The sequence below is a fragment of the Phasianus colchicus genome, chromosome 1 (genome assembly GCF_987193195.1).
Source record: "Phasianus colchicus chromosome 1, bPhaCol1.hap1.1, whole genome shotgun sequence".
NCBI lineage: Eukaryota > Metazoa > Chordata > Aves > Galliformes > Phasianidae > Phasianus > Phasianus colchicus.
The window spans coordinates 87593063-87605916 of record NC_143436.1 but is presented as its reverse complement, the minus strand read 5'-3'; the positions used below and the strand labels follow the sequence as shown (position 1 = coordinate 87605916).

General features: G+C 42.8%; 1 protein-coding gene across 1 annotated transcript in view; it reads right to left on the bottom strand.

Moving 5' to 3' along the window:
- Positions 1–12854, bottom strand: part of ZPLD1 (zona pellucida like domain containing 1) — a 165047-nt gene that overhangs the window by 97759 nt on the left and 54434 nt on the right. Inside the window, exon 7 of the mRNA XM_090151780.1 lies at positions 8750–11984. The gene's annotated coding sequence lies outside the window, so the exon portion shown is untranslated. The remainder of the gene's footprint in view (positions 1–8749; positions 11985–12854) is intronic.

The window sequence follows — 12854 nt, the reverse complement described above, 5'->3', positions numbered from 1 at the left end:
AGGGCATATTCTCCAGAAGTGCAACTTGGGCATATTAGGCTCAGCTGCAAAGGTGCAGTCTACATTAAACACATTTGTGTGGCTGTGTCAACTGCTGCAGCCATGCAGCAAGAACTATGATGCCCTAAAAAGGAGCAAAGTATCCCAGGGTCATATCACCACCTCATCATGTATGTAGGTTGTTTCAAAAGTTACATCTCCTATTTATTTCCAGGGAGACTACAATTGATACAAAGATCAAAATAACGCTACATAATTTAACAAATTCCTCAGCTACAAAACACTATTTCTCAACATAGATAATACCATTAGCTATGGATTTTCACCAGAGACGAACAAGAGCCTGCATGCTGCGCTTGTAAAAATCTGCACCAGCAGAGTTGATCTGCCGTCACCACTGCTGAAACGCACCACCCACTGCCTCAGTGGTGCTCACATGCACTGTTTGCAACATTCAGCAAGCATTGATGAGTGTCAGTGAGTGCCACTTATTCTACATGGAGGAATTCAATGACACTTTTGCTCTATGTGCACCCCCATGTCAGACACCGTTTTTTCAAACTGCCTCCTGCTGTCACACAGCCAGAGAATATTGTTGGGAAGGTTCAACCTCTATTGCCACGCCACCAACCTCTAATGGAGTGGGCCAGCATAATGAAATAGGAAGCATTACTTTCAGAGCAGCCTTTGTATGTTCACCATGTGCTCATACACTCCCTCTCATCCCCCTCCCCATTAGCCAGGCAGCTATAAAGCCAGAGTGATGGAGACAACTAAGGACATTTTCCATAGTCAATGTCAGTTGAGTAAGCCCAGGCAATATATCAGTGGTAACACATCAAGCTGGAATTATTTTGCGTGGGCACAAAGCATTTTTTGTTTCCAGAAAGTCTTGTCACTACTTACAAGCAACACAGAGAGCATTAAGCCAAGAGAGCCTCAAGGATATATACAGATCATGCCTCACTGGGATTTGAAAGCCATCCAACTTCACATGTGCAGACGTACACCCTGGCATTGCCACACTGATGCCATAGCTGTGCCTCCGCTGCCAGCACTGACTCATGCAAAGCCAGACAAGACATCTCCACATGCCTGGCCCCATCATGCCTCTAACTCTGCAGGCCTGGTCCTGCATTGGACGTAGGACATACAGCGATTTGTGAACTGTGATCTTGCTCTGAAGGATGCAGCCACAATAAATCTACATTTTGCTGTCACAAGAGCCTCCAAACCATCACTACATTCGCTTTTAAAGTGTTAATAGGTGCCAACTGGAACAATAAAAATCACAATACCAGCAGTTCCAGCACCACAGGAGAGATCCCCACACCAAGCAGCCCTGAGCAGGCAGCTGCATGGCACACTGCCAGGGCATTTGTAGAGAGGCCTGCTGTAGGCAGAGAGTGTAGCAGGAAGCAGAAGTGCTGATTGCATCAGGAAAAGGGAAAAATATATTGGTCAAAATCGGATTTTTCTCCTCTTTATATCATAGTGGGAACCAAGCCACATACTTCCCATGCAATCTTGTGCAACAGCCACCCATGTTTAAGGAACTAGACAAACTTCTGAGTAGAATCTAGACCTATTCCACTTGCATAAAAGTACACTTCCTCTAACACAGTGCATATGGTAACTTCCATGCATAAAGCTAAGAAACATGAAATAATTTTGAGCTGGCTTTGTAAGGAAACAAGTGGCCCTACACTGGATTTCTCAGTGGAGCAGTTAGATTATTATCTGGAATTGTGGCTCTGTATGAGATCTTTTTAGTTCAGGACCAATCACCTTGCTGTAAGCCCAGAAACACATCCCACCAGTGAGTGGAGCTCTTTCTGCAGCTTTAGAACTACAGATTTGTATGGTTTTTGAAGCAGAAGTATAATTAATTTCTCATGTATGTCAAATATTTTGCCCCCTTCCTATTAGCTGCTCTGAGAAGTTACCAGATTTTCATTACCAAAGATGTTTAATTTTTTTTTAATGGATTGAATTAAAAAAAAAAAAAAAAAAAAAAAAGCAGTTCAAGAAAAGCAATCCATTCTCATTTTCCATTGGTACAATCTGTTTGTTAGCAGTCAGCAAAAATGAAGGTTTGTGATACTCCAAGTGCTACAGAGCAATCACGTTAAGTATGTGTGTAAGGCTGAATTCTGGCAAACTTTTCTACTCCCTGACACCAAGGAGGAACAGACAAGATGCCTATGCATGCAGCCCCACCAGGGGAAACAGATGTTTAAAATCAATATCACTTCAGAGATGATCTCCACGAGGTTCCTTTATTCACATGCCAAAAGCAAGACTAGCTAAGACACCAAGGGCCTGGATTGAATCCTAGTCATCTTCAGGAGCACAGTAGTTTATGTCTGTACAAGCAGAAGAGGGAGCTCCGAGAACCTGCCAGAGCCAAGCCTTCCACATCTGTCCCTTCTTTCCCCTAACCATAGTCTCAGTTTTGTGGAAAGGCTCCACTCCTTAGCACAGCAGAAGTACTTCATAAGCAATCATTTGCTCCTCACATCAGCTCTGTGTAAGTGGTCACACTGTACACCTAAAGCACTGAGAATGCCAGTTTTCTAAAGCCAAATTAGAGAACAGAGCACATACACAAATACAACATGGCAAAGCCTCGTAAAAAAGTCAAGGAAAAAAGACAGCAATCACTGCAGTGCTGCCAAAGATTAAAATGCTACAAATCACAACAGATCAGTCCATGAACAAGCTTTTACTTTGCTGCAAAGTTCTTCCATAGTTACACTTCTGTATACAGATGTCTTTCAAATGATACTTAAAGTCTTACTTAAACAATGTGTGTGAATTAAAAATATATACTTCTGGAATGAAAAAAAAACACATTAGTATTTTAATTCCCATACTAACTCAAGGACAAAGCCATCAGAGGACTATATACAGCATCTTAGGTCAGAGGAGAGTTAAACAATATGAATACATCATAGTGTGTTTAATGAAAAATGGAAGGAGAGCACCTAAATTCCATACAGCAAGCAGAGAAAAGACAGCGTCCCTCTTTTCTTTAGAAAGGAGCTTAAATGCTTTTTCTCCCATCCGGAGGGCTGATAAGAATTATGGCTTTACTGTCTGGCTATGGAAGACACTGGCACAGATCAGGCAGACCTCCATGCTCTGATTCAGGATGACCCACTCGCCTCTCGCATCCTCTTTCAGCCTCCCTGATGTTTTTATCATCTAATTTCTGCTAACTACAGACTTTCAGCTCCTTTTGAAGATAAACTAAAACAGAGCAGAAACACAAGATAAAGAAAAGCATCCCTGGACATTATTGAGTCAAGTTCTTTTTTGGTAGAAGACTTCAAAATATATCTAACTATCAGTACATACAACAAGCTTTGATCAGTCACCTTCAGAGTACCAGGCTTCCTTGACACTGTGACAAGGAGGAGACACAGACAAATTCACAAACTGAAGGAGAATAAGCAGTGGAGAAATAAGGTCTTAGGATTTTGCCTTGACCAGCTGAAGAGATAGGCTGGGAGCAGGGTTTAATGAAACAATTTTTTTTTCACCCTAAGTGAAAAAATACCCTGTCTAAATAACTTAGGGGAACCTATCCTTCATGGCTGTTAGACCACATTGCCTATGGGTATTGAGGTGACTACATAAAAGTACATAGGGATGTAAAAATGCTGCTGTTGATGAACATGGAGATGCATCTTATTTAGGAGACCATTTGTCTGGGAAGTTTTAAACAAAGCTACAAGGCAAGAAGGGAAGGAAAAGGAGTTGAACTTGTTCCTAAGAACACACATATTTAGAGTTACATTCACTTTTCTTTTTAAGCTATTACTGAATATCAGAGGAAGCTTCTAATCCTGGGGACATCAGAAAGTGTGCTCAGCCTGCTCAGATTGCTCTGAAGCTTCAATCAGTAAATGATTCACATGGGCATTAGAAGAACTCCTCAGCTCTACCACATGTATCCATCGTTGTCCACCTCTGCTGGATTCAGAACAAATAAAGTGGAGGTGGAAAAGAAGTGTGGTGGGGAAAATCATGCCCTTTATCAAGAGATATATAAGGGGCAAGGCAAGCTGACAGGGTCACCAGCACCATGCTCTGGGGCAGGCAGCCTCACAGCCCCCTGCAGAGCTCACCCTGTGGGGTCCCTTCCTGACTGCACCCCACACACAGCAGCACCCTCAACCTCTCACACACACTTCATCAGGCACCCATAGCTCCCAGCCACCTATTACTTAGATAATTAGATATTATTATGCGTAATTAATAAGTTCCCTTGAAAAACACATGCACGCACACAAGCTTTCTCTGAGAGCCCCATGCAGGTCAATAGATGGCCAGCTTGGGTTGCTGTGCTCTCAGGACTCACCATCCCACAGGCTGTTCCTGGCAGGGCAGGCAGCAGTTACGGGAAGCTGTACTGGCAGAACATTACTTAACTCCTTGCTGCTCACATCCCAGTAGGCTGCTGCCACTCCTTCCAACACCTGCGCTTCAGCAACAACACAAAAAGGAAAAGCACCTCCAAAAGGAAGCAAAAGACAGCAAATATGAAGGGTTTGTGAGCCTGAAGGCCTCCACGTGGGGAACGTGGCAAAGCAAGCACACTGAAAAAAGCTCTTTACCTTCACTGACAGCTGAGATAAGAAGGGTCAGAGAGTGGAAGAAACACTTGAATCACAATCAGTCAGAATCAGTACTATTTCTCAAAGATTACCAACACAAACTCTCCTCTCCTTCCCCCATTTAACTCCTTCCTTCTGCTCAAGGAACCCAACCTTAACCAAACCAAAGCTGGTACCACGATGTCAGTCACAACTCAAAAATACTCATTTTGAGGTTCTTGGCTCAGGCACCAATTTCCTCCATGACCTTGAGCAAGTCATTTTATCTGTGCTGCATTTCAGCTCCTAATCTTGCCTCACGGGCAAGTGATGAGATTATTAGTGATGGCAAATCACCATGAGGATGGGAGGAATGGGGGTGATCAGGGCCATAGGGAGATCTGCCTCCTGAAGGATCCTACCTGAGATCAGAACTTTCATAAAGCAGCCACTATCTAATTAGCAGCAATTTCTAATGATGTTTCAGCCTCTCATACTGAAACTGTATTTATTATTAAAATATGGCTCATGCACTGCGGGCTCACTCTTGCACAAAAAAAGTGTGAGCTACCAAAGGGTGAACAGGACTTGTTCCAACAATTTGGTTTTCACCTTCCTGACTCCATGCTCACCTTCTGCACTTGTCTTTCTCCCTTGTTCCCCCTCCTGCAAAAGGGAACACAAGCACCTGTAATGCTTAACTTATGATGGGTGGCTATAAATTAAGGTCTGAAAGCTAGTTAGGAAGCAGATGCTCTCCAAATCACTCTCTGGTCCAGCCTCTTATTCAGACTGGATGGCACTGTTTCAAAATAAAAATAGACAAGTGGCCACAACTGTAAGACTCCTGAGGTTTCACAGAAGGGCTCCCACCCTGCCCAGCACAGTGTTTCCTGGTTGATCCAGCAATGCAACAGCTCTGCAGCCCTCACCCCAACCTGCAGCTCAGTTACAGATAATACTGTTTCACAAGGAGAGGCAAGAAACATCCCCAGGCATGCAGCTGATTTCTGACCCAATCACAGAGATGCCCTTCAGCCATCCATCCCCAACACTACAATCAGATCCTCTTTTTTTAATAAAATGTCACGCATCCATTCTTGCTGAAAATGTTTTCTGATCTGATCCAGATTGTGAGGCATGCCCTACTAATTTGTAGTTGCTGAGTTCTTGTGGTTTTTTGCCTGTAAATACTGGATGGTTACACAGTGGGCACGTATATAATCAGCAAGGATGATTTACTGAAAGTTATGATAGATTAAGTCATAAATTGGGAATAGCTCAATAAGTAGTTGTCAATTAACAACTCCACTCAGTGGCAGGTTTTTGTCCTTTACCCTCTTGAGCTGGAAATCTTATAATCATAATTACTTTTATTAGTTTTAGAAAGCATCCCAACCTGTGCTATTAATTTAAACAAAAAAAAAAAAAAAGGAAGAAAAAGTCAGTGAAGAAATTCCAACCCTGCAGTGTGCAAACAGCTTTTCTGCAGTGCTGACACAGCACCACATTTGGGAACAAAATCTGCTGCAAGTTTCAGAATCACAACTAATTTAGCATCATTACTTCAATGATTATGTTGAATGAGGCAAGAAAAGATTACAGCAAAGCTACAGAAGACAAATATTTAAAGTAGAAGGGGTTACTGAAGCATAAAAATACATTTTGGAGCTTGAAATCCCAGCCTTCACTTGACTTCATCTCTGATCAGCCAGTGGTGGGGCAGGACGAAAGCCCACAGTAGCATTTTGCATTGTCACTCTGAGAGCTTAGTAACAAATCAGGCTAACACTGGAGTAATTTTGAAAGCTATTACCACAAAGATGAGCACAGCATGTGAATGGCAATTCTCCCCACCACCTCCCTCAAGAAAGCTTCCACTACTGTGTTATTTGTATTTTTGTTTTTAGCATCATGAACGACACAGTTGTTTTGGTTTATTTATTTATTTATTTTTATTTTCCTGTCCTCTTGAACAGGACATCTTAAATTCACAGGTGAAGCTTTTGGGAGCAAACTGTTTTTGGTGTTCTCCTGAATATATTGTAGGGGGACACAAGGTAAAAGGTGCTGAGCATTCACTCTCTGGTAAGGAGTTCCCTCTAACAAGACCCAGACCATGACTCATTTTTAAAAATTCTCCAGCAGCACAGTACTACCTTATTTTGGAGGCCAGAATGTTGTGTGCCTCTTTTTAGCTTCTTAGTTTCAAAGAGTCAAGGGCACAATAACCCACAGAGTTTGGCTTGTCACGTTCCTACAGCATTAGTCAGAGAGGATGGGAGGAGTGCGAGAACAGAAACCACAGCAGTGTAAGAGGTGTTGCAACAACACACGTTCTCATTTCAATGCCTCAGGCTTGCCCCAGCTCCTCAAGGGCTCCTGCCTGCACCAGGATGGCTGTTTCATGAGTATCGGTTGGGAATGGTGCAAAAAGCTTCCACCCTGGATTCTATGAAGGCAGAAGGAGAAGAGGAATTGAGAAGCCTCCATAAGAGCAGACCCAACTTGCTCACACTGGCATCAGGAGACCACCATGGGATGAACATCATTTCCAGCACTGGCATGGGGCACCAGTGCACCTCAGACCAAAGCATCCTAGACTACCAGACAGCAGTGTACATACATATCCAGACCTTGTTTTCAGTGCCTTGTTACTGCCAAGAAGGGCTTTAACAGGATTGCAGTAGTTAGCCCTCCTCCCCTCAACTCATTAGCCCACCTATGTGCGTCACTGCCACACACAGCCAGGGCTCTCTGCACTGCTACCTCTGGTCCTAGGTTGGGAAATCAGTTTGCTTCCTCCTCCTGCCCCCGTCTCCAGATCACAGACAGGTGAAACAAGCCAAGTATGTGTCAGCAATAAACAGAGGTGATTAGGAGAAGCATGCCACAAGCAAGTGCAGAGTAACCCTTCAAAGACATGGGAACACCTCAGCAATTTAAACAAAGTGCTAAACACAGTGGTAATTTCTCCAGAAACAGACAACGCAAGCAAAACAAACAGTTCTGCTGCTTTCTGTTGTGTTTATGCCTTGGTTTGGATTTTAGACTGAGATCATATTCATAGGATAATGTACAAAGCCTCAGGCAAGAAAACAGCAGCAGAAGAGCTTACACTGGAAAGCGAAGGAGAGTAGCTGGGAGAGTACTCGGGAGAGTGGAAGGAGCAGGAACCTCAGTAAAATCAGGGACCAAAAGTTGCTTTTTTAATCAGTCACAATCCTACATACCAAGGCTGCATGTACTAGGTGAAAGGGTAAATGGAAGCCAAATCAATCACCTTCTGCTCACAAAAGAGGCTCAAAGTTTCCTCATAGCTGTAAGCCAAGTGACATTCAGCAAACAGGTTTATCTCTTACAGATAATCAATTCCAAGACCTGAGAGACACACTTGGAGGTCAGTGGACCTAGCAAACCTGCAAGTCAGAGGGATTTGGGGGAATCAGTCCCATTCATGCAGGATGATCAGTGCAACTTGCTGCCTTGAGACACACAGCTACAGAGATGCATTACCTTCATGGAACGGAGTTGTTTGAGTTGAAAGGGATATTAAAGGTCATCTGGTCCAACTCCCTGCAATGAACAGGGACACTTACAGCTAGATCAGGTTGCTTAGAGCCCATTTAGCCTGACCTTGGATGTCTCCAGGGATGGGGCATCCACCACCTCTCTGGGCTTAACCATTCCTTAGGATCATATTACACACTAAGTTGGTTTTAAAAGCATCGTCTTTTCCACAGAGAAAAAAATTCCCAAACTCAAAAACACATCTGAAAACAGGAATTCTTGTCAGGAAAAAAATTGTAATTGCCTAGTGATAGCAATTATCTCTGTTCATAGCTACTACCAGTTTAGCAGGAATAGGCAAACAGTAGATGTACCTCAAATTAATTAGCAAATATTCCTCTAGAGACTACACTGATATAAATTCACTTATTACTTCATGGATGTCTTAGAGAAAACAAGGGCATTAAAAAAACCGTGTTAAATTAGCACAAACAATCTCCAAAGACACAGAAAAATTAAACATAACCTCACTGAATTATCACATGTATTTTTTTTTTTTAAAAAAAAAAAAGGAACAGCACAAAAGAAAGCATTTGTTTTCTGGAGAGAATGCTTGGAGAAACTAGGAAAAACCATACCTTTTGGTGTCATTGTTCTTGTCACTTCCTGCTTTTACAGCCAAGGAGATGTAATACCTTCCTAGCTCTCTTCTGCTCCTCAAGACAAAAGAGTGAAAATAAGGCACCTCCTTTCCAGGCCTTTACATGGGAAGGATTTCAAAGCCCAGGTGAGCCTCATTCAGAGATGACATTTCTGTTTTAGTTTAAAGCCATTCCCCCTTGTCCTATCACTATCAGACTTTGTAAAAAGTGGTCTTCCTCCTGCTTATGAGCTCCCTTCAAGTACTGGAAGGATCACAGCTGATTTGATTCTACCAGGAGATAAACAATGGCTCCAAAATTGTCTAATTGACAGGACAGTTAAAAACAGAACAAACCCAACCAAAAAAATCAATCATGATTTTAGTGTAGATATGTTCAGAAATTTAAAAGAATAGGTTTGAACTCACTGGACTAAGATTTTTCTCAGTTTTGTTAGTCTGTCAGAGTAGAGCACTTTGTTTATTTGTTTGCAGTGCTTCTCATTGCCCCCAGCAATGGAAAGTGATGTATTTCTATCTACTTAATCCCCTTTAAAAAAACAATCCAGACTACAATGAAGTCATTTTGGTAACTTGATGCAAATGTTTATAAATATGTTGCTGTTGGTATGCAGCAACCGTCTACTCTAACCAACTTAGAACATAATAAAATGTCAAAAGCTATTTATTAACCCATACACTGGAATCATGAATGCAATGTTTGGCTTAGAAAATTGTTTCTTTGAATTTACTGAAATGCTGTGAAGTTATGACCAGTACTGCAATGACACTAACCATGAATTTCCCAACCTCTGAGCATGTGGATTTTATCTGCGACATGTGAGGGAAATGCACCATCTTGCATAGCAACTGCAAGTGCTGTTTATTCATTTTGGGTTTGAGGGTGGAATAAAGAGTCTGAGTCATAAAATCTCGAACCATATTCCAGCTTCCTTAAAATCCGGGAGCGTTCAGAGTTTATTGTCTCTGTGGCAATGAGACCACTAACATCTTTTCTTCATTTACATCTCGAAAAATATTCGTGTATTGAAACCCTTCTCACAGGGTCAGAATGCCAACATTTTTTTTTCAGAAACACTAGCTTACTAGCATAATTCCTTTCCCTGGGTGTTGCTGCCTTTATTACTAAGACACACTGACAACATAATTGTCCCACACATCCTTCTCCTAGCATGGGACTGCATGTGTGGGATTTGCCAGCTGGTAATTAAGTCTGATGCTCACTGCTAAAGTCTGTTTGCAGCTGGTGTTGGATAAAACACAGCTGGTGCCTTTTTGGAGCCAGCAAACTCTGGCAGGGGTTAGTCCCAGACCCTGTGAGGTTTCAGTGGAATCCCATCTCTTCTCTATGTGTGGGAAAAGCATTGCTGGGGGCTAAGCATTGTGCACACTGTTGGTCCTCGGATGCACAAGGCACCCCTTTTCCCTACATCAGGCTGAGAATTGGAGCCAAGGAAGAGTTCAGCAGGTAGTACTGGTGCCCCACAGCTGCTCACTGGGCTGAACCCTGCTTCCTGGCTGTGCTTGGCAGAGGACATGGCAGTCAACATGTGACACTGGCCTGGAGGGGACTGAGCCAGCAGCTTGGAAACACCCTTTTACTTCACCCTGCAGTAGGAGCTGTCAGCACTGTGGAGAAATTAAATGAAAACAAACTTTGACCATCATGTCACTGGTGTTGAAAATAAACAGGGATATGGGAGTGGTGATCCTGCTGTATTTTTTTCTGCTGCGTCCTCCAGCCACAGCTGGGATTAAGGCATTAGCCCTGCTCATGGTGAGCTGCTTCTTTACCATGGGACACTGGCAAAGCACCATCTAGAACATATGGACAGTGCTACAAGTACAGGAAAAGATGGTAGCAGGGCCCACCAGTCTTGCTATGCACTGTGCTGTTGACCTTCAATGGCTTAGGCTGGAAGGCACCTTATAGATCATCAAATTCCAACCTCCCTGCCATGAAAGCAGAGTTGCCAACACTAGATCAGACTGCCCAGAGCCCCATCCAACCTGGCCTTGAATGCATCCAGTGATGGGGCATCCACAGCATCTCTGGATAGCCTGTGCCAGTGCCTCACCACCCTTTCTGTCCTTGCTCTAGGTGAACTGGCTCCCTCCTGGAGTAAGAATGGGGCATGTTGCACTTGATTTCCCAAAATAAGGGAGGTTTCTGCATCTGCCATGAGTTTCCTGACTCTTGGATGTGCAGCTGCAGTGCTATTGCTGGTGCTTGTTCATGCCTGAGATTCCCCAGGCAGCAATGTGACTGTTCATGGTCTGCATTTCCAACATCTTTTTTTTTTTTTTTTTTTTGCTATTGTAAACATATTATGTTTAGGGGTAGCATTATCTGTTTTTCTGCTTGCCTCTTCCACTTCCACTGATCCAAATAACCTGAAACTGCTGATAACTGTAGTTCTCTGTGCAGACCCAAAAGATAGAACTTGGAAATACTTGGGGGCCTGAAAGATTACCTTTAAAGAAGAGTAATTCCCTTCTCCCCAAATAACTAAACTTGTAGTTCAGCAAGTTGTTTGCTGGAGTCATGATTCACTGGTAAACGATCAGTGTTGTGAAGCAAACTAGAGTGCAGTTGGGAATAGTGAAATACTTGAAGGAAATTTTAGAGCACGGGGCAACTGCAGGAAAGCAGAATCCCAGGGAAAAGCTCCCTTTGTTATGGCTTTTCACAAAACACTGGAAAAATATGGGGAGAAAGTACTAATGGTACCAAAGCGGTGTGGTGTGTTGGTTGATTGATTCTCCTTGAAAGTTTATGGTAAAAAATAAACAGTTCGGACAAATAAACATCTGAGGGCCATACAGCAACTTTAGGTGGGCAGCACTCTCCTTTTCCAGTTTGTGCCTGGGAATGCAGACAAGACCCAACAGGAAGTTGCTGCTGTGTTTCTAATGATTGCAGCAGTGTTTGAGATGAACTGAAAAAGTTCATGCTGGAAGTGAAATCAAAGTGTCCTCGGCTTTTTGTAAACTTTTGTATGCTTCCCATTCCTAGGCTTTCTGCAGGTTTCCAGATGTTGCCAGCTGGGCTGTACAAGAGAAGATGTGCCTGGGGCTGGGTGCTGGGACCAAGGGCTGTTCTGCCTGGGGCACAGCATGGAGCTACCAGCCTGTGAGCCTTTGTCTTCCACACTGTGAGTGACTGATGATGCTGGGAGGGGTATGGCGGAGCAGGCAGAGGTCTGTCCTGCCTTTAGAGAAAAGAGTGGATGTTATGTAAGAAGAAGTACTGGAAAATGCTGGAAAACTATAACGCATTCCATAGTTAGTAGTAGAGTTTCATATTATCTGAGCAAGCACAAGCCCTTAGTAGCACCAAAACTGAGATTTGAGTGGTTTTAGCAGTCCTGTGCCACACTTGTGCTTCTGTGCTTGTACTCATTACTATTGCTTTTTATGCTGACTCACAACTCCTAAACAACCAATGCATTGTCGGATTTGTTATTTGTTTCTCACATCCTTCTACCCATGCCTAGGATTTCCCAGAATTAGTGTGGGAGGACAGCTGGCCTCTCAGTATTATAGTTTTTAGTGCAGTTTTCCTGCAAATGCGCTATTCTTACAAAGATTTCTGGCTTTGTTTTTTGGCAGGTTGTATACACTTTCTCACTTATGTCTATGTTAGTTCTGGGCTCTGTCAGTGATGAGTGTATATCTCAGGATGCTGCAATAATCCATAGTTCAACACCAATACACATGCAAATTCACAATTTATCTTCTAAAACCTTAAAACTGATTTGAACATATGCATATTTGAGATTGACTTGAACACATGTGTTTTTACATGGTTGGGCTTCACATGACTTTGGTTTTGACTCTTAAGAGATAAGTGCCTTGAAGCACTTCTAAGCACCAGGAGCTTAATTTCTTTTTAATGAGAGTCCAGATTTTCTTAATTGTATTATACTTGGCGGTGTTAACAAAAATAGTAAAAATCACAAGACCTTTATACTTGCCAGAAGTGTATGAGAATCTGTGGGTAATTATTTATGTGCGTTATTATCCAACCCAGTTCTCAGGTGTGGCTGGCTATTAATGCTTTCCAGTTAGTGGACATGAGC